The sequence below is a fragment of the Ambystoma mexicanum genome, chromosome 5p, assembly GCF_040938575.1.
Source record: "Ambystoma mexicanum isolate Mex_15411 chromosome 5p, UKY_AmexF1_1, whole genome shotgun sequence".
NCBI classification, from domain to species: domain Eukaryota; kingdom Metazoa; phylum Chordata; class Amphibia; order Caudata; family Ambystomatidae; genus Ambystoma; species Ambystoma mexicanum.
Window position 1 is genome coordinate 123,856,798 of NC_090930.1, and position 18,678 is coordinate 123,875,475.

Sequence of the window (18,678 nt, forward strand, 5' to 3'; positions counted from 1 at the left end):
AGCATGCTGCAAGTAACTGGGGGCCTCAAGCAGGCTGAAAGTAACTGGAACCTACAGCATGCTGCAAGTAACTGGGGCCTGCAGCAGGCTGCAAGCAATTGGAGCCTGCAGCAGGCTGCAAGTAACTCGGACCTGCAGCAGGCTGCAAGTATCTGAGCCTGAAGCAGGCTGAAAGTAACTGGAACCTACAGCATGCTGCAAGTAACTGGGGCCTGCAGCAGGCTGCACGTAATTGGGGCTCTGCAGCATGCTGCAAACAACTGGGGCCTGCAGCAGGCTGCAAGTTACTGGGGGCCTGCAGCATGCTGCAAGTAACTGGAGCTGTATCAGGCTGCAAGTAACTGAGGCCTTCAGCATGCAGCAAGTTACTGGGGCCTGAAGCAGGGTGCAATTACTGGGGGCCTGCCACAGGCTGCAAGTAACCGGGGCCTGCAGCAAGCTGCAAGTAACTGAGGCCTGCATCAGGCTGCAAGTAACTGGAGCCTGCATCATGCTGCAAGTAACTGCGGCCTGAAGCAGACTTCAAGTCACTGGGGGGCTGCCACAGGCTGCAAGTTACTGGGGCCTGCAGCATGCTGCAAGTAACTGGGGCCTACAGCATGCTGCAAGTTGCTGGGGGCCTGCCACAGGCGGCATGTTACTGGGGCCTGCAGCATTCTGCAAGAAACTGGAGCCTGCAGCATTCTGCAAGTTACTGGGGCCTTTGCAGGCTGCAGATTAGTGGGGCCTGCAGCTTGCTGCAAGTTACTGGGGGCCTGCTGCAGGCTGCAATGTACTGGGGCCTGCAGCATTATGCAAGTAACTGGGGCCTGGAGCAGACCGCAAGTTACTGGGGGCTACAGCGTGCTGCATCTAACTGGGGCCTGCAGCATGCTGCAAGTTACTGGGGCCTGCAGTGTTCTGCAAGTAACTGGGGCCTGCAGCATGCTGCAGGTTACCTGGGCCTGCAGCAGACTGCAAGTAACTGGGGCCTGCAGCATGCTGCAAGTTGCTGGGGCCTGCAGCAGGCTGCCAGTAACTGTGGCCTGCAGCTTGCTGCAGGTTACTGGGGCCTGCAGTGTGCTGCAAGTTACTGGGGCCTGCAGCTGCAGAGCCAGTGATTCTCTTCTTTAAGGCTCTACTCCTGTCAGGACTAGAAGAGTCTCTTTTTTGCAAAATCACACCCATTAAACATATGTGAAGATTGCAATTCTTTTCATGTTCAGATGTTTAGACAACACATTACTCTTTGGTATGGACGTTAATGACACGTGCCCGTCTCCCTTTAATTCACAGTAAAAGTGTTACTGGCATTACAACAAAATGCTGTGACGTAGGTAGAGTGACATAATCTTTCTTTTGGAGGCTTGTTTTCGTAGAGCACAGCACCCTGCATGTGCACTTGGGCACAGGGATCAAGTCGAGTTATCCCCACTTTTATTCAGAGGGCACCTTGAAATGCTAAGTTCTGGTGACGCCACATTCAATTGGTATGTTAATAAGCTTTTATTTTTGGACTTGACCCCTGCTTGGGCTTGGCAGGCGTGTTCCTGAAGTGCTGCTCAGTTCCTGAAAGTTCAAGCAAAGCTGTCGAGTCCTGGATGTCTATTTGAACAGAATGGCGCTGGCACTCTTTACACTTTCACAACATCGCACGCAATCGAGGTCTTTTCATGGGAGTTTCTGCTCTGCCGCGAAACTTGTTTCCAGGAAGAACGGCCAACTCCCTCATTCCAGTCTGGGCGTGAAGATGGGAGGAGATTTGCAGCTTAGTCTGAACAATCCATGTCATTACACAAGTGGGTCAGAAGTGAGGGAAGATACGGGCTTTCTGCAGGGGCGTGACAGGTGCCTCTCCAGCGCCTCTAGCCCACGTGATGAACTCCACTGTTCCACGCTGCCTTCATCTTCACAAGTCCTGTGTATGTTTCCGGGGTGCCTAGTCTCATTTTGCAGTGCCCCCCACGTTTGTGTTGCAACATTATTTTCCGGGGCTACGTTTCCGCTGTTCATTCATGTCTGTCTGCCATAGATTTACAAAGTAACAATGAACAATGCGTGTACATGGCATGAACCCTGATGCTTTGTAATATACAGTGGTGGTTCACCGGGGTTACACGTAACATCTCAGGGGCCAATGGTGACCAGTGAGGTTATGCATTGTGAAAGATGGTGTGATCACTTTGTGTGTGAACACGTGGGGTGGTTGATGCTGGATTCTGGGGTGTTAAATTGCATTGCCGTTCGCAAGCTGGATGTGAGAGGTGCGCTTGGCAGGCAAATCGTGCAGTCTGTACAAGAATTTGTAATAAACATTCCTCGTGGGGTACCCCTGCCGTTGCAAAAAGGAGACAATGCTGAAATGGCTGACGAAGGCATGCAGGGGGAAGGTCTACACCATCTCACCTCATTAAACCGCCCCCTCCTTTATACGAGAGGATAACAATAACGCCTGAAGCATTTTAAGACAACATGGAAGCATTGCAAAACGCCCAAGGAACAGTCTGTGAAATGCGAGTCAGACTTGTGGCTTGCATAACTTCTGGCAACTCAGGGAACTTGGCTGCGATAGTGTGGAATATTCCTAATTCTGTTAACTGACCTCGAGAGTGGTCGCCCAACTGGTGTCCGCAATAGGATGCGAACGCGCTGACCTCATTCACCGGTTTGATGCAATGAAGATCTCTAGAGTGCCATTGTGGTGAACTTTTCTGAACCATCCATCGCCACCACAGGAGGTAAAGAACGTGGGAATTCCTTTTGTTCTCAGCCATTCCTCTGCCACCCAAGAAGTTAACTCAGTGATGAAGGGAGCCAACCATCCCACCAACACAACCTGAAGGAATCCTTGACCATTGCTGCATCATTCATTCAGAAACAACTTTTAAAACTACAGAGAGCAAACAAAAAGAGCAGTCAAACTCTGCAACAGTTTAACAAAAACAAGATCGTGATACACAAGCTCTAAAAGCCCATTAAACAAAGAGTGGTGTTAAGGTGCTCCTTAGGAACCTAACGTTAAAACAATATGACATAAGATTTACATAGCTCTCAACTCACACGCTTTTGGTGGGTGTCACCCGCATTGTAAAGGGCTGACTCACCCACCAAGCCTCCTGCATGCCCATTCATTCCAATGGGCTCTCACCCGTCAAAAACAAAATTGGGTGATTTCACTCGCCTTTGCGACACAAATGGTTGAGAGCTATGGATTTATGGCAGAAGAAAGGTGAAGGCCCCAGAACGATCAAGATAAGTGTTTCTGGAAATAGCTCAAAGACCACAGCTCTAGGGCAGACTGGATTTACAAGCCTGATGGTCAACCACATTTGAACATAATTGAAGTTTCACAATGATAACACCAACCAACCACAGCCCCCATAAACCAGCTGCTCAGGTTACGCAGTACGTGCCGGAAAGAGACATGTGCCCAAAAACGATGTTAAGAAAGAATCGAAAAGCCTCTTAATAGAAGACTATGAACAGGAAAACACTTGTAGTGTACCCGTGTTGTAGAAAAATCTACACTAAAGAAAAGTATAAACAAAAGAAAAAATAACAGTTTAAAAACAAACATGTTGGGCTGCGGCCTGCGCACAGCATCTGAAAGACACGCGTGCAAGGAAAAGGTGCAATATGTGTAGGTCCTCTATAATAAAAATAAGACTGACAAGGCCCGAGACAAATATTTCCAAGTACTAATAAATATCCTGAAACTCTTATTAAAATGGAGAACTACTCAATCCGAGGTGAAAAAAAAAGCATAGCATTTCATAGTGACATTTGGGCCTGCATTTTCTGCTGGTGTTTGTGTCTATTTTCCTTTTATAGAAATTAACAGTGAGGATTATGAAACCTACAGATATTGGAAATGTGGACCTTTGGTAGGAGTTTGATAAGCCATGGCAATGTATAAACTGCTATGTTTTGTGAAAATGCTAAATCAAGGGGAACAGAAAGTGTAACTTTAAAAGCCAGAAGTGACTAACGGTAGTTAATTCAACTCACAACCCTCAATAAAATAAAATCCCTTTTGAAGCTGAGAAATAAAAATAATGACTGTGCCTGGGACTACTTCCTTTGAACTCAGCCCCTCCAATTAAGTCCAGGTGTTGATTTTACAGCATGCATCTGTCTTTGTCCTTGGGCTTACATTCTTAAAAATATAATTAATTCAGCCCAGCCAGCGGGTCTTTCTCAACCAATGTGTTATTGTATTTGTATTTATTGTTTTATATAGCGCCTCAATCCAAGGCGCTTTTCAATGAACAAAAAATAGAAATACATTAAACATGGAACAGTAGAAGCAATAACGGTAAACATGAGTCAAACCAGAAAATCAGCATATAGAACAATTTACATATGAGAAAGAAGAGGAGATGAGGGGGGTGGAGAAGGGAAGAGGGGAGAGAATAGTGAGTAAAGTGAGTAGTAGGAAGAAGGGAGATTTAGAAGGGGAAACAAAGAGAACATAAAGATAACACATAGAAGGGTACAAGAAGGAGGGAAAAAAGAAGAGTGAGAGGGGAAGGGGATCAGTGAGGGGAATGAAGAAGAAGAGACTTCAGTGAGGAGTGGAAGGAGGAATAGGTGGGGGAGGAACAGATAGAGAAAGGTAGGGAGTTCCAGTGTAAGGGGGCAAGCAGCTGAAAGGAACGGAAATGAGAAGAGGCACAAGGGGTTGGGGGAACTGAAAGTAAGAAGAGATTAGCAGAATGAAGGGAGCGAGAGGGGTGTAGAATGAGAGAAGAGAGGAGAGGTAAGGGGGAGCAAGGTCATGAAGAGATTTAAAGACAAGAGGAAGTGAAATTTAAGTTGGGAGTGGAGAGGAAGCCATCCTAGCTGAGAAAGTGAGTTGGAAATGGAGTCATGAGGAGAGAGAAGACAGAGGGTGCAGATGGCAGAGGGATAAAGGGATTTGAGGGGGGCAAGGTGGGAAGCGGGCAGACCAAAGAAGAGAGAAGAACAATAGAAAAGGTGAGAAAAGATGAGGGAGGAGATTAAAAGTTTGGTAGCATGGAAGGTGAGAGAGGAACGAACTTTACAGATGTTAAAGAGATGGTAGCGACATGCCCGAGAGGTAAGGGAGATATGATGAGTAAAGGAGAGGGAAGAGTCAAAGTAAATGACAAGATTATGAGCATGGTTTGAAATAGGGAGGCTAGAAGGGGGAAATTGAATAGAAGGAGGGGGAGAAGGAGGAGGAAGTGTATTAGATGGAAAGAACAAGCCTTCAGTCTTGTTAGTGTTGATAGAGAGATAGTAAGATGACATCCAATTTCTAATGGCAGTAAGACAGAAGAGAGATTGAGATATAAGTCAGAGGTGAAGGAAGAAAAGGAGAGGAACAGTTGGGTGTCAAAGGCATAGAAATTATGAGAAATCCCGAAGGATGAGATGATAGGAGCGAGGAGGGAAGTGTAAAGAGAGAATGAGAAGGGTCAGAAGACAGAGCCTTGGGGAACACCGTATTTGGTGTTGCATTGCAATCACATAGGTCTTGCAATCACTCAGGCCTTTCCTGGAGGAAGAATCCTTACACCTGGGAAGACAATGTATTATCTAAGACCAGCCAGGTGCTGAGACCAGTCAAAGGGGGTGGAACTGAAGCCAAAAGCAACCCCAGCAACGTAGACTGCAAATAACTTTACCATGGCATCAGTCTTCCGAGTCATGCATACTCCAGCTCTGAATTAACATCATGGAATCCCAAGGTTTTGGTTACCCGACAGAAAAACAAAAGACTATATATACAAAAATGCTAATATGTCATATTATTTTCAATTTAGGTATCAGTACATTTCCTCAGTAGATTACACAATGTGTATTCATTCTTAAAAGTCTGTACTAGGACAAACAATATTTGCATGAAAGTAACTTTTTACTGACAACCAACATCAGAATACCATAGATTAGATTAACATGCCTACATGTCTAAACTCATGTTCTTTCATTCGTATTCACATACACATACCTTAGACCAGTTTCATTGCTGGTCTACACACATCACCAACCAAAATAAACCAAAGAAACAACAAAAATTAACTGAATCGAATAACATCCAAATTGTGGTTATGTATAGAAACAATACAGAACCTAATTATAAACACAATTAATCATACACAAAACCTGCAATTGACTAACAATGTTTAATTCTTAGTACAGTTCTACATATAGTGCAATCTATTGCCAAGTAGTTTTGAAACATGCCAATACGAAAGAGCAAAGCTCCCACATGTTAGCTGACAGTTAATGCTGAATCTTTTTTTGTTGATATAACTTGGTTGAAAGAGAACGGCCCACTCGAGTTTTGACTGAACTGGCTCGGTCTACTCGGATGAGCTCAGCCTTCTTCAGGGCCAAAGTAGCTGCTAATGTGGTAGATGAGCTACCTGTAGAAAAGCAGGTGGTGGTCAAAACTGAGAAGAGAAACCTCATGCTGTCAATGGTGAACTGGATAGGTACAGGGGACCGGGTGGGGCCAGAAAATCTCCCGTATATCATAAGGGATCTCACATGGCAATTCAGACAGTGCTTCCCAGTCACCGGCTCCAATGCTTGGTTTGGTGTATGTTCTTTGGTTAGAACTGGTCCAAACAAGCTTGTTTGGGTAACCCTGTTGTCCAGGTGCTGCAGTTTGTGGGTCAATGCAGACCGCTGTCCAACCACAGGTATCTGGAGTCCTTGGGGCCTACTTGCCTCAATGGTAGAATTCAATAGTCAACACACAAACCGATTGTGTACACCGCACCTGTCTCCATTTGTATGATAACCAAACCCAAAATTGCCTGTAATATTGTATAAAGAAACAAATGCATTAGGGAAAATACATTGCATTATTTTTTTATGGTGATAACTCTGAAACAAAAAGTCATAGAAAGCAAATGTTTAAAAAATGTTCAGCTTGCAAATATCAAATAGTTGGACCCAAAATGAGATTGTTCTTATGTCATTTTTATTATGTAAATTAGGCAAATGTGTGTTTCCTTGCACAAAAACGGCACATACCAGTGATTCATATATCCTTTAATTCGTATTGGCTTGCCTGTTGCTTTGAGATGGAAAAACAATTTATGATTAAAGGTACAAATGAGTTGCTTAGTAGGGTGGAAGGCAGAGGAGGAGGGGTGGCCATCATATTTAAGCATGACTTGAAACCTCACAGAATCAATGGTCCCGACTTAGAAAACTGTGAGGCTCTAATGGTAAAGATGAACATAAACCCTGAATCCTCAATCAGTATATTGTTACTATATCACCCTCCGAGAAGTACTCCCTGTTTGAGGAACAATTGCTGGCTACAATAGGTAACCTCGCCAAGGATTTGTCAGCCTTTGTTGTCCGTGGAAACGTTATTCTTTTATTTAATAGCACCATTGATGAAGAAGCCAATGACCTGGATTCCAACAACAAGTCCAAGCTGCAACTCATAATTGCGGAACTACTTTGGATTGCATCATGACAAAAAATCAAGCTATAGAAATCCTGTCTCAGAATGTGCCTGGTCGGATCATTTCCTTATCAACTTTCTGTGCCTGACACAACCTCCCCAGATACCAGCTTTTAATAGGAATAAGCCACTAAACACCTGCGCAACCAAACACATTTGACACATGAGGCCTTTAAACTACTGTTCCACTCTTACCTGCCCTACTGGAGCAGAATTCCCTTGACAATTTTACCAATCTATTTAGGAAGGTGTCATGATGCCTACCCCCGGGAACCCAGACCAGGTCCAGCAACCCTGGAAGCAGGCATCAAGTTATTTTGGGCAAGCCCAAAAACCCCTGCTAGGGGCTGTTTGGGTGTGGTCCTGGCGCCTATGGCGCCAGGCTCATATGGAGAGTCAGTCCTGGTGCCATAGGTGCAAGGCTCATGAGTAGAACTTACCTGATGCAGACCATGCTGCAAGCTTACCTCATGCAGACCATGCTGCAAGAGCTCCAAGACAAATGAGGCTTGGAAGGGACTATTTTACCTACGGACTATTTTTTACTCGGGCGGTGCTGGGGAGGAATACTTACCTGGGACTACTTTGGAGGCTATTTAAACCACGCCCGAAGAGCAGCACACGCTTTGTGTTATTCAGCATCCACCAGCGTAACGCTCACCGTGCCTCCAAGTCTGCATCAAGTCTTCTGCCACGCCCGCCTCGAGTTTGGAGCTCCTAGATAAAGGGAGAAAGAAGGAGAAAAGGTTAGAACAAGAGCAATACCTTTGATCCTTACCTGAACTCCCGATCCATCGCGCCTTCGAGCTGGAAGAAAGAAGTTATTTTATGCGCGTCGCCTCGCCGGCTGCAGCGCCGCGCTGAACTCACCGGCCTTCGCAGCATCTTCACATTCCACCGCATCCTCCTGCATGTTCCCGCCGCATTCCGGCACCTAAGGAGTAGACAAGAACAGCAAGGTGAGCCAAGGGAATACACTGAGGAATATTAGTAACCCCCCCATAGACTTACCTGATTTTACCGCCGGGGGTACTATTCCTCTTCACGGGTCGGCGCAGGTTCCACTGCATCTTCGCCGAACCCCGGCCCCTAAGGGGAAACAAATGGACAGCAAGGAGAAACAAAGGGACTATCAAGGGGAACCCTCCTCACCACATTAGACTTATCTGATTTTACCGCCGGAGGTATTATTCAGTGCCTGAATAAGGGAGAAAGCAACAGGTTACATATTGACATTATTTATCGAACTGTGTTGGAAATACAAATCCTTACCAGAATATTACCGTTTGCCACAAGGTACTCTTCACTAGAGTCAAGCAGCAATCTGCAAGGAATCGGACAAGAGTGAAAGTCAGGCATTTGAACTCTTACGAACTACATACTTTTCGGAGTCAATATTGTTCTGGAACTCACCAATTCCTTCGAGCCAGTGGAGCAACTGGTTATCAACGCGCCCCTGCGCTCAATGCAGGATGGAGAGCTCATCTTTTCAAACCATCAGGTGAGACTATAAGAGGGGGCATCAAAGGTGATCCGTGGGGAGAACAGTGGGGGGTGGGGGGATTTACACTCAACTCCACGGGTGGTTAATTCCCTTTCTACATTTGCAGAAGAATATTCCTACGGGCCAAGCAAACAAAGCTAGGTGGGCCAGTCCAGTCCGTCATCTCGGCCCTACGCGTCACATTGGTGGAGACCGCAGCTGTCCAGTTTAGATTGACGCCTCTGTGGGAGCTAGGTGAGCGTAACAGAAGGCTACAAATACTGCATTCGCCATTCTAGCGCCCATATACCCTTAAAGATTAATAAATCATTGAACCAAAACAACTGGTTTTCTGAAGACATCTTGGAAACTAGACGTATTAAGCGTAAAGCTGAAAAATATTTGGAGGAAAGCTCCATCTGCCAAAACATTCTTAGTTATAAGCAAGCCGTTAAACACTACACAAATGTGATCTTTAAAGCTAAAGCCAAAGAATTTAATGACAGGATTCTCCAAGCTAAATCGAAGTCCAAAGAAATATTTACAATCCTACAGGAGCTCAAAATCCCCCCAGTAATTAGCTTGGAACAAGAAAGTGATGCTTGGTGTCAAGCAATTCACGACGGCTTTACCAACAAGACTGAAAAACACCAACAGGCCATCAAAGAACAATTTAATAACTTCCATAATGACATCCTGGCTTCAGAGCCTGCAGTCTTTCCTGTTCACAGCCATCCCGAGACCTTCACTTTTGCAAAAGTATCATATTTGGAATTTCTTGACATTATTTACAACCTGAAACCTTCCTCATGTAATGGGGACGCCTTTCCGGCCAAGTTCTTCTGGGACTTCGCTGAGATGCTTGCGCCATGGGTTGTTCAGTTTGTGAACCAATCCTTTTGTGAATCTTATGTTTCAAGTATCGTCAAAGACGCATGGATCACGCCGTTTCTAAAAAAAGATAACCTTGACCCAACCATCCCTGGCAATTTTAGACCGATAACTAATGTGCCATTAAGATTATTGCTAAAATTACATACCTACAGTACCAGAAGTTTGTCGAAAAAAACAACATCCTCGCGAGCGAACAATCAGGCTTCCGTGCCAACTATGGCACCGAGACGGCTCTTTTGAATCTCCAGTCTAATGTTGCCTCTATTATCGAAAAGGGTAATCCAGCGGTCTTCCTCTTGCTGGACCTCTCGTCAGCGTTTCACTTGATTGACCATGATCTTCCGGTTGAAAGACTAACAACAGTTGGCAGATGCTGTCCTGCAGCAGCAAAATGGTTTAAATCCTTCTTAGGACCGAGAATGGCAGCAGTTGTTAAGGGGAACTTTACCACACAAAAAACTCTGTTGCTCTGTGGTGTTCCACATGGATCTTGTTTGTCTCCCCTGATCTTTAATATCTTCTCTAAATTATTGTGTGACATGCTACAAACCCTGGGTGTCAGATTCACGAATTACGCCAACGACACCAAGTTGGTTTTCTGTGAAGAGGATGCACTAAGAATAAGCCGGGCATTTCTTTCCATACAGAAATGGAAGGCTTCAAACTTTCTGGCCCTCTATGAAGCCAAAACAGAAATACTGATTGTAGGTACTCCTCAAAGATTACAAAAACTAGAGGACCAGTATCAAAGTTTTAAAATCAACAATACTAACATTTTGGTCTCTGAACATGTTTGTTTGTTTGTTTGTTTATTTGTTTATTCATTTCTAATGCGCACCAGACCCATGGGTAACAGGGCGCAACAATAGGATAATGCAAGGCTTACAAAGTTACAAATTATGCAAGTTACAGTCAAAGTTCATGGAACACAGAGTATCAGAGTAAATTACATAAGATAATACAGATAGTATTACATAATTCCAAGGGTGGGGTGGGCCAAAGGGCAGATATGGCTTAGGAGATAAGGTGACTAGGGGTCATTGGAGATGATGTGTTGGATGGCATTCCTTCTAAAGTGGAGGTAAGGTTGTACTACTCTCAGATTAAATGGTAGCGAGTTCCAGAATTTGGCCGCCTTCACTGGAAAACTGTTGCCACCAATCGGGGTTAACTTATACCTTGGCACTACTAGGCAATTGGCGTTACCAGCTCTAGTTGTTCTAATAGATGTTCTTTTATGTAGTCTATTAATAAGGTAGCTGGAGGCAGTGTTATTTAGAGCTTTGTGGGTCAGTGAGATCATTTTTAACTTTATTTTGTTGTCTGTGGATAGCCATTTATGTTGGTGTCTGATGGGGGAGATATGTGCTCTTTTGTTTATGCCAAGTGCCGCTCTCAGGGCGTTATTTTGTAGTGCTTGTAGTCTCTGGATGGTCATTCTGCAAAGGAACGTCTTGCCAGCTCTTATCAGCTTACAAGTATAGGCAGTGGTGGTGGCCAACAACTTTATTTGTTTGTTGAATGACAAAGTGGAAACAAGGTAGAAGCCAAGGGTTTTTACTTCCTTGGAAACCTTGACAATATTTCCATCAATATTGAATGAGGAGTATTCCTGGCCTAGTTTGCTGATGTTTATATGTGTGCCCAGGATTATCAGATCTGTTTTATCATCATTCAAACATAGGCCATGCTTGAATGATAAGATATGCCCTATTCACCAACTCTGTGTCCTTAGTATGATCCCCTGAAAGTGGGAGGAAAATCTGTGTATCATCTGCATAGTTAGTGTAGGTGATACCCAGAAGGTCCAGAACGTCGAACAAGTGTTTGGTGAAGATGTTGTATAGCATTGGCGAGACACAAGAACCCTGGGGAACACCACACAAGATGGGAGTGTGGTCTGCAGCTGCTGATGGGGAGAATACTCTCATGGTTCTCACACTCAGGAATGATTATACCCATCTAATGGCCTCAGGAGAGAAATGAGCTGCAGAGTCAAGGTGTCTGCAGAGAACCTTGTGGTCCACAAGGTCAAATGCAGCTGAGAGATCAAGTAGGAGCAGGAGTGCTGCACTCCCTTTATCTTTCAACTCTCTGTTCCATGTAGAAGACGGAAGCCGGATTGTATGGCTCCCAGGAGGTTATGCAGTTCAAGATATTTTTTAATCTGAATGTAGGCGGCTTTGTCCAGTACTTTAAGGTGGAATAGTACCGTGGTGATAGGGCGGTAATTCGCGGTATGAGAGGGTATAGTGTCTGCTTTTTAAGGATTGGGAGCACCCTGGATTGTTTTAGGTTGGTTGGGATGGTGCCTGAGGCGAAGGAGGCGTTGATTAATTTGGAGATGAATGGTGATAAGTCTGTGGCAGCGTCTTTTATTAACTCTGCTGGGCAGATATCACCTTTGCAGTTAGTCAGTTTGAGCGAGAGAATCATTTTTTCTACTTCTAGAGGAGAGGTTTTCGAAAAATTAAATTTATTGTTATGTACTGTCAGTGAGTCACTAGGCAACGGGATATTGGGCATGTACTGTAAATTCAGCATGTCTTTTTTTGCTGTATTTTATTTTGGAGCATATTTATTTTGTTTGCTAAAACATGTTGGATATCTGCACACCAGGGCTTATCCTTGGTAACTATATCAGGTGTGGCTATTGGTGACTCTATTTCTTTTAGTATGGAAACAAGTTCCTTCATGCTGGAGTTAGAATTGGCGAATCGTTAATCATAAAAGTTCTGTTTTGCTAGGCAGATTTTTCTTTTATATTGCGAGGAGATGGAGGTTAGTTTTGCTTTATTTTCGTTAAATGGACAAAGTCTCCAAGTAGTTTCACTTTTTCTTCTTAGAAGGCGTAAGTCTTTTAGTTGTGGTGTAAACCATTTATTTAAGTGGGCTTTGGGTTTACTTGTTCTAAGTTTAAGAGGGGCGATTTTATCCAATGTGGTGAGCATGATATTATTATATTCGTGGACTAGGATGCTAGGGGATAGGTTGTCTGGCAGTGCATTTAGGGTAGGTAGGATGGCAGGGATTACTTTATCCACTGTAATGCTTTTTTTTTATTTCTAGTTAAGCATGGTGGCGCTAACAACGGGGCAGTAGGAGATGGTCTGGATGTTGATAGGTTGAAGGACACAAGTGAGTGGTCGGTCCAGGGTTGGGGAGAGATGGAAGAGATAGTAATTGTGCAGTTATAATCCGCTATCCAGTCCAATGTTCTCCCCTTCAAATGGGTAGGTTTGGTGACTTTTTGAGACAGACCTAAGGCGTTAATGGTATTGGCTATAACTGTGGCTTGTTTATCCAGAGGATCATTAAATCCTATATTGAATTCCCCTAGTAAGAGAAGTTGAGAGGTCAGTTTGAGGTTGTCAGTGATTATACTGTGCAAATCCTCCTCAAAGGTGCCGAGAGTACCTGGAGGTCTGTATATTAAGTGAATGGTGGGTGATTGTGTATTGTTTATCTGGAATTTAGCAGAAAGGTTTTCACAGGATTGCATAATTTGAGTAGGGGCTATTCTGAGAGAGAGGCTCAATTTGGAGATAATGGCAATTCCGCCACCTCGAGAGCCATCTCGGTCTTGTCTGGTTATAGTATAGCCTTCTGGGATGCTAGCATGAGTGCTGGGCCTTCTGCATTATGTAACCAAGTCTCAGTTATTGCTAGGAAATCCAGATTACCTTCTGTATTAGATCCGCTATGTGAAGATCATGGGCGACAAGCGATCTGGTGTTGAGAAGTGCTCCTTTGAGAGGTAGAGCGTCAGCTGCAACTTTGACCTGGATAGGGTTAGAGGTAGTTGTATCCGTAGGCTGGGGCTTATGTCTTTTGGTTTGTGTAGCGTTCATATTAGAGGCAAGAGGTGGAGGAGGCGAGTTAGTATGGTTCTGTTTCGAACTGTACTGGTAGTTTGTTGTCAAATCTGTTGGTGGTTTGGCTCTTCTCAGTGGCTCGTACAATTTAGTGAGTCTTGCGCAGAGTTTAGAGTTTCTATCGGTTAAGGTGCATGGGAGAGAGGTATAGATTTCTGTCCCTGCGGCGCCATAGTGTTTGGATTGGAGAGTGGTGGGATTATTCGGAGCTATCTTTGGCAGAGTGAGTGAGATGCGGTCTGGCACTGAAGGGGTCTCAGTATGACATTCCTGGCTCAAGGTATTAGAATGTATAGTGGCAGCCATTATGCAATAGTAGATCGTTAAGTTCAGCATCTTTCCAACTGGTCACGATATGGGAAAAGTGGGTGCATAGGACCAGGTTTGTACTGGGAGCAATAGTATAACTAGCAATGCTTTTACTTAAGGTGCCTAGAATCCACTAGCATGGAATAGCTAATTTCAATTTGCATGGAATAGCCAGCATCAACTTTATATGCAGTGCCTGGGATCCACTAAATATAGGGTAGCGAGCATCCATTGCAAGGGTTTCTATAATCAATTTTATCGGATGTTAACATATACCAGTGATAGCTGGCCTATAGAGACATAAATCAGCACTATAAGCTCGATTACAATGCAGGAGCATATGGCCTATGAGGGCAAAAAGCGTAGTTAGTAGCACATATTTGAATCGTGCAATATCTATACTCATGATGGCACAAAACAGGCTTTCAATGCAGTAGATTTATAATAGTGTTCGGAGAATAGTGCAATGGTATTAGGCTAGCTACAAAGCCAGTACTTGTCCAGAGTACTCAAGCACACAGGCGAGTGCTGCGTAGGAGAGTAGACTTAAATGGTGCTCTGTGTTCAAGCTTTGCGCAGAGCAATATTTGGGATGTGCTCTCGGAGGTAGAACGGCGGCAAGGTCATCAGGATACAGGGGGGCAAAGGCGGCGACCAGAAGGGGTCAGGAGTGAGATGCAGGATATGAGCGAATGCATCGCCAGATGCTGGTGCTCTCTTTCAGTAATCGTCTTCACATATGCTCGCGGTCGCATTGGGGAAAGGCGACATGCTTCACATGTAGCATAAAGACAAGGCTAGCGTCTGACATGGAATTTTGAAATGTTGTTTCTTTATAGTCAGGGTTGGCAACTGGTTGGGCAGCATTCCTGGTGGACGTCAGGACAACTAGTGACAGGCTAAGGACAGGAACCAGCCTTGTTTCCTGGGCCTTGCTGAGGTGGGCTGGCTTAGCCTGCCGGCGCCTGATAGGTAGTGATGTAGGTGCCAATAGCCAATCCGAGGGCTGGCAGCAGTGCTTGGCCTTGGTTGGGTGTGGGGTGCTAGGCCAGCAAATCTAGGTCGGCCATCTTGAAGAGTGCACTCCTCGTGGTGCTCAATGGCGAATTTTGCATTCAGGCGGCGAAATATGATTTTTGCAGCAGATTTGCATTCGAAATGTAGACGGTGGTGCTAGTTGCATGCACTTCAGAAAATAGATGCGCTCCAACGAATTTAAAATCGGCGGTCTGAAATCAGTTGCAGAATTAGCAGTCTGCTTACCAATTTTGCTCCTCAGAAGGGCTTTTTCCTCCTGGGCTGAATACTGCTCCTGCAGTGCCCAGATGGAGCTCTAGCTCCTCAGTGGATGAAAGATCAGTGGGGTAAGGTAAAACCCTTAGGTATTTATGAAGAGGCTTGCGTCAAACCTAACGTCCTCATGTGCTTTTTATACCAATCTGATTTGGCAAATTCGCCCCTATCTATCCAAACCCAAACTTGCAGTGATTGCTGGGGCTATAATAAATTCCAAATTGGATTATTGTCATAGCTTACTAATGGGTACCACACAATCCAATATAACTAAAATGCAAACCATTCAGAATGGAGCAGTGAGACCCATTAATGGGCTCATGCAGCGCTCCGGGATCTCAACCGCTATGAGGATCCTTCATTGGCTCCCAGTTGGACAAAGAATAAAATACAAATGCGCAGTCATGGTCTATAAATGTCTGGATGGCACTGCACCAAAGTATCAATCTGATAATATAAAGAAAGCCCCCATAAAGAGAAACTTGCGGTCTAATGGTGATGTTTTGAATTAATGTGATTTTATACTGGACCCTCACGTGTTTTCCAATCAATGGTGGATGTTTGCCCAGGGTAAACAAAGTGCACATCTGGTGATATGTGTGTTACAAACCTCTCTATTTCTATAACTCTAGCATTAGAAACCGAGTATTGATCATTTGTCCACATTGGCATTGTAATTTCATGGATGAATAACTTGTGTATCTGCAATTATTTCAATTTTATCAACAACTAAACCTTCGCTGCAACCATGTGTGTTTCTTGTCCCAAAAGGGGACAGAAGGACTGCTAAAGTGTCCACTAATAAAAACCTATAAAAATCAGTGAAAAAACTTTGTTGAAGGGACTTATGGTTCCAAGTAAAATTGAAGAACCCAAGAAATTCCCCTGGTATGGTAAGCCAAGCAACCATAACTTGTGCCACCACCGTGCACTGCTAACAGTAACACCTAGGACACAAATAACATCATTGATAACAGAAAAAGTCGTTTAACTTTAGGAAATGTCGTCTCACATCCCAATGGGGTTGCACAATGCCTAGATTGTTAAATGTAACTTGATGTGTTACCTTAGTTAATGTTCCTTTGGTGGAGGAGTATCGAGTCACTTTTTCCCTTTTTTCCTTTCTGTATGTGGTACATGTTTCAATTAACTGAACACAGTGGTGTAGTAATTCTTTCTCACTCCATGGAGTGCGTTGATTTGACATTCTTTTTTGGTCCTCAGGGGTCCACCTTCTATAAACTATTGTTCCTGAGGAAGGCAGAGCTCAAACCATCCAGCTGCCTAAACGTACAGCCAGCTGTCGGAGATTGTCTACATTTAACAGTATAGCGACACAATTCATATACTTTGATCTGTGTCTTACATAGACCCATGTCCCATGACTAGGTCTATAGACCCCCCTTAAGGTCATTTGAGAGGTTGAGTTAAACTAGTAAGAGATAGACTTTAAAGTTCAACGAGAAGACCAACTTCCCTAGAAATAGATCTAGCAGTTGCATCTACTAGCCTCATTTTCCCAGAAACCAGTCATGTGTTTATACTCAGTATTTATTCATGAGTTTGTAAATATTGTTTGTTTTATTTGCTTCAAAAATAATTGAGAGGTATATTTTTGTAATTAGACACAGTGACTAATTACTCTGGAATAATTCAATAAAATCCCAAAACTATGAGGATAGCTGTGGTTCGTTTTTCCTTACTATGTTGGAACTCTTCTACGGATGATTGAGTCAGGTAGAATGTAGAAGAACTATGTGTTATATTTTGTTACCACCCTCAGCAAAGAATTGTTATGATATGATATGAGAGTTTATATATAATACGCTTAATACCCGGAGGTTTCTAAGCGTGGACCCGGGGATCGAAACTGTCGTGCTTCGTGCCATCTTGCTTCCAAGGCAAGCACGTTGCCGCTGAGCTGTCCGCCTGAGCTATCCTCCCGAGATCAGAATTTATTTTTGAATAAGCAATTTATTTTTCTGAAGGGGAAACTCTTCTTGTTTCTGACAGTACTCATGGCTTGCAGCCATGGCCAGTCTCCAAAATTCATGGGGAATGGGCTTCCTCCAGGCCGCATGCCCCAATGAGCAAATCAGAGTAGACATTTGTCCTTGCCCAGGCACCAAACATATAACACTATTGTTTGTACTTAAATTGACACTTTAAAAGAAAAAGTTAAAAACATGGCAGATTTTCAAAAGCATGCAGTTAGGCCCTTGCTTATCTTCCTTGCACAGCTTGTTGCAATTCCATCAAGCCCTTTAGGCTGCAGCCAGAAGCAGTATTTATTTTCCCATTCAAACCTAGGGGTTTGGCCATGCCGCATGCCCCAACAGGCAAATCAGAGTAGACATGTGTCCTTGCCGAGGACCAGGCCCACTGCCCAGTCACCAAAGTTATTTCACTATTTTTTGTACTTACAATTTGACACTATGGAAAAAATAAAACACAGGACAGATTTGTAGAACCATGCTTTCAGGTCCTTGCTGATGCTCCTCGTGCAGGTTTGCTAAAATTCTGTCCAGTGTGTAAGTGATTTCAATCCAGCACTCCAACTAAGTCAATGCCTAGTATGGGATGCCCAATGGAAACCCTTATTTATATATTTTTATGTCAAAGTTCTTTTAATTCTGGATGATGTACCCTTATATAACGCCCCTCTCTTTGAATCCCCCCGGTCTCACTGAATCAAGAAATAGGTTTGTTTTGCAAATTAAAAGATTTATTTGATGAATTGAACAATATATAGATTATACTTTTATGAATATGAATAATATCTGAATATCACACTTATGAATATGAACAATGATCAGCAATGGGTAATATTACAATATCAACAATCTCTTTAATCAATTAGGAGTAGGAATAGGAAGAATAATCTAGCAGAGAATACTTTGTATGGGTTCAAGAGATTGCAATGACAGGAAGAAATGCAACACAGAAATAAAATTTGATATGACTTCAATCAAAAGACAATATGATCACTCTTTCCCCTGTTACTACTCACCCCCCCCCCCAACATGCAATATGAAGATATGGAATGAGGGCACACAGGTATCAGGAATAACAATCAACAATGCAGTTCAATCCCAATTCCCCCAGTAAGCTTAGAGAGAACAGTAATGATTTTAAAAACAGGTCAAAATGCGTTTAAATGTGATTTGTAATTAATGGGAAAAATGCTAAAAATGACTTTGATTCACTAAATGGGATTCAGAACTAGTGAGAGTTGCTTTGGATTGGTTCAGGTCAACACTAGCAATGATTGTAGAATGATTAGCAGATGAAAAACGAAATTCAAAAGTTGAAAGCAAGGAATAGCTGTTTTTTTACATGGGGTGAAATGGAGCCAAATGCAAATTCGCTTCAACTTTTCCACATGCGGGAAACGC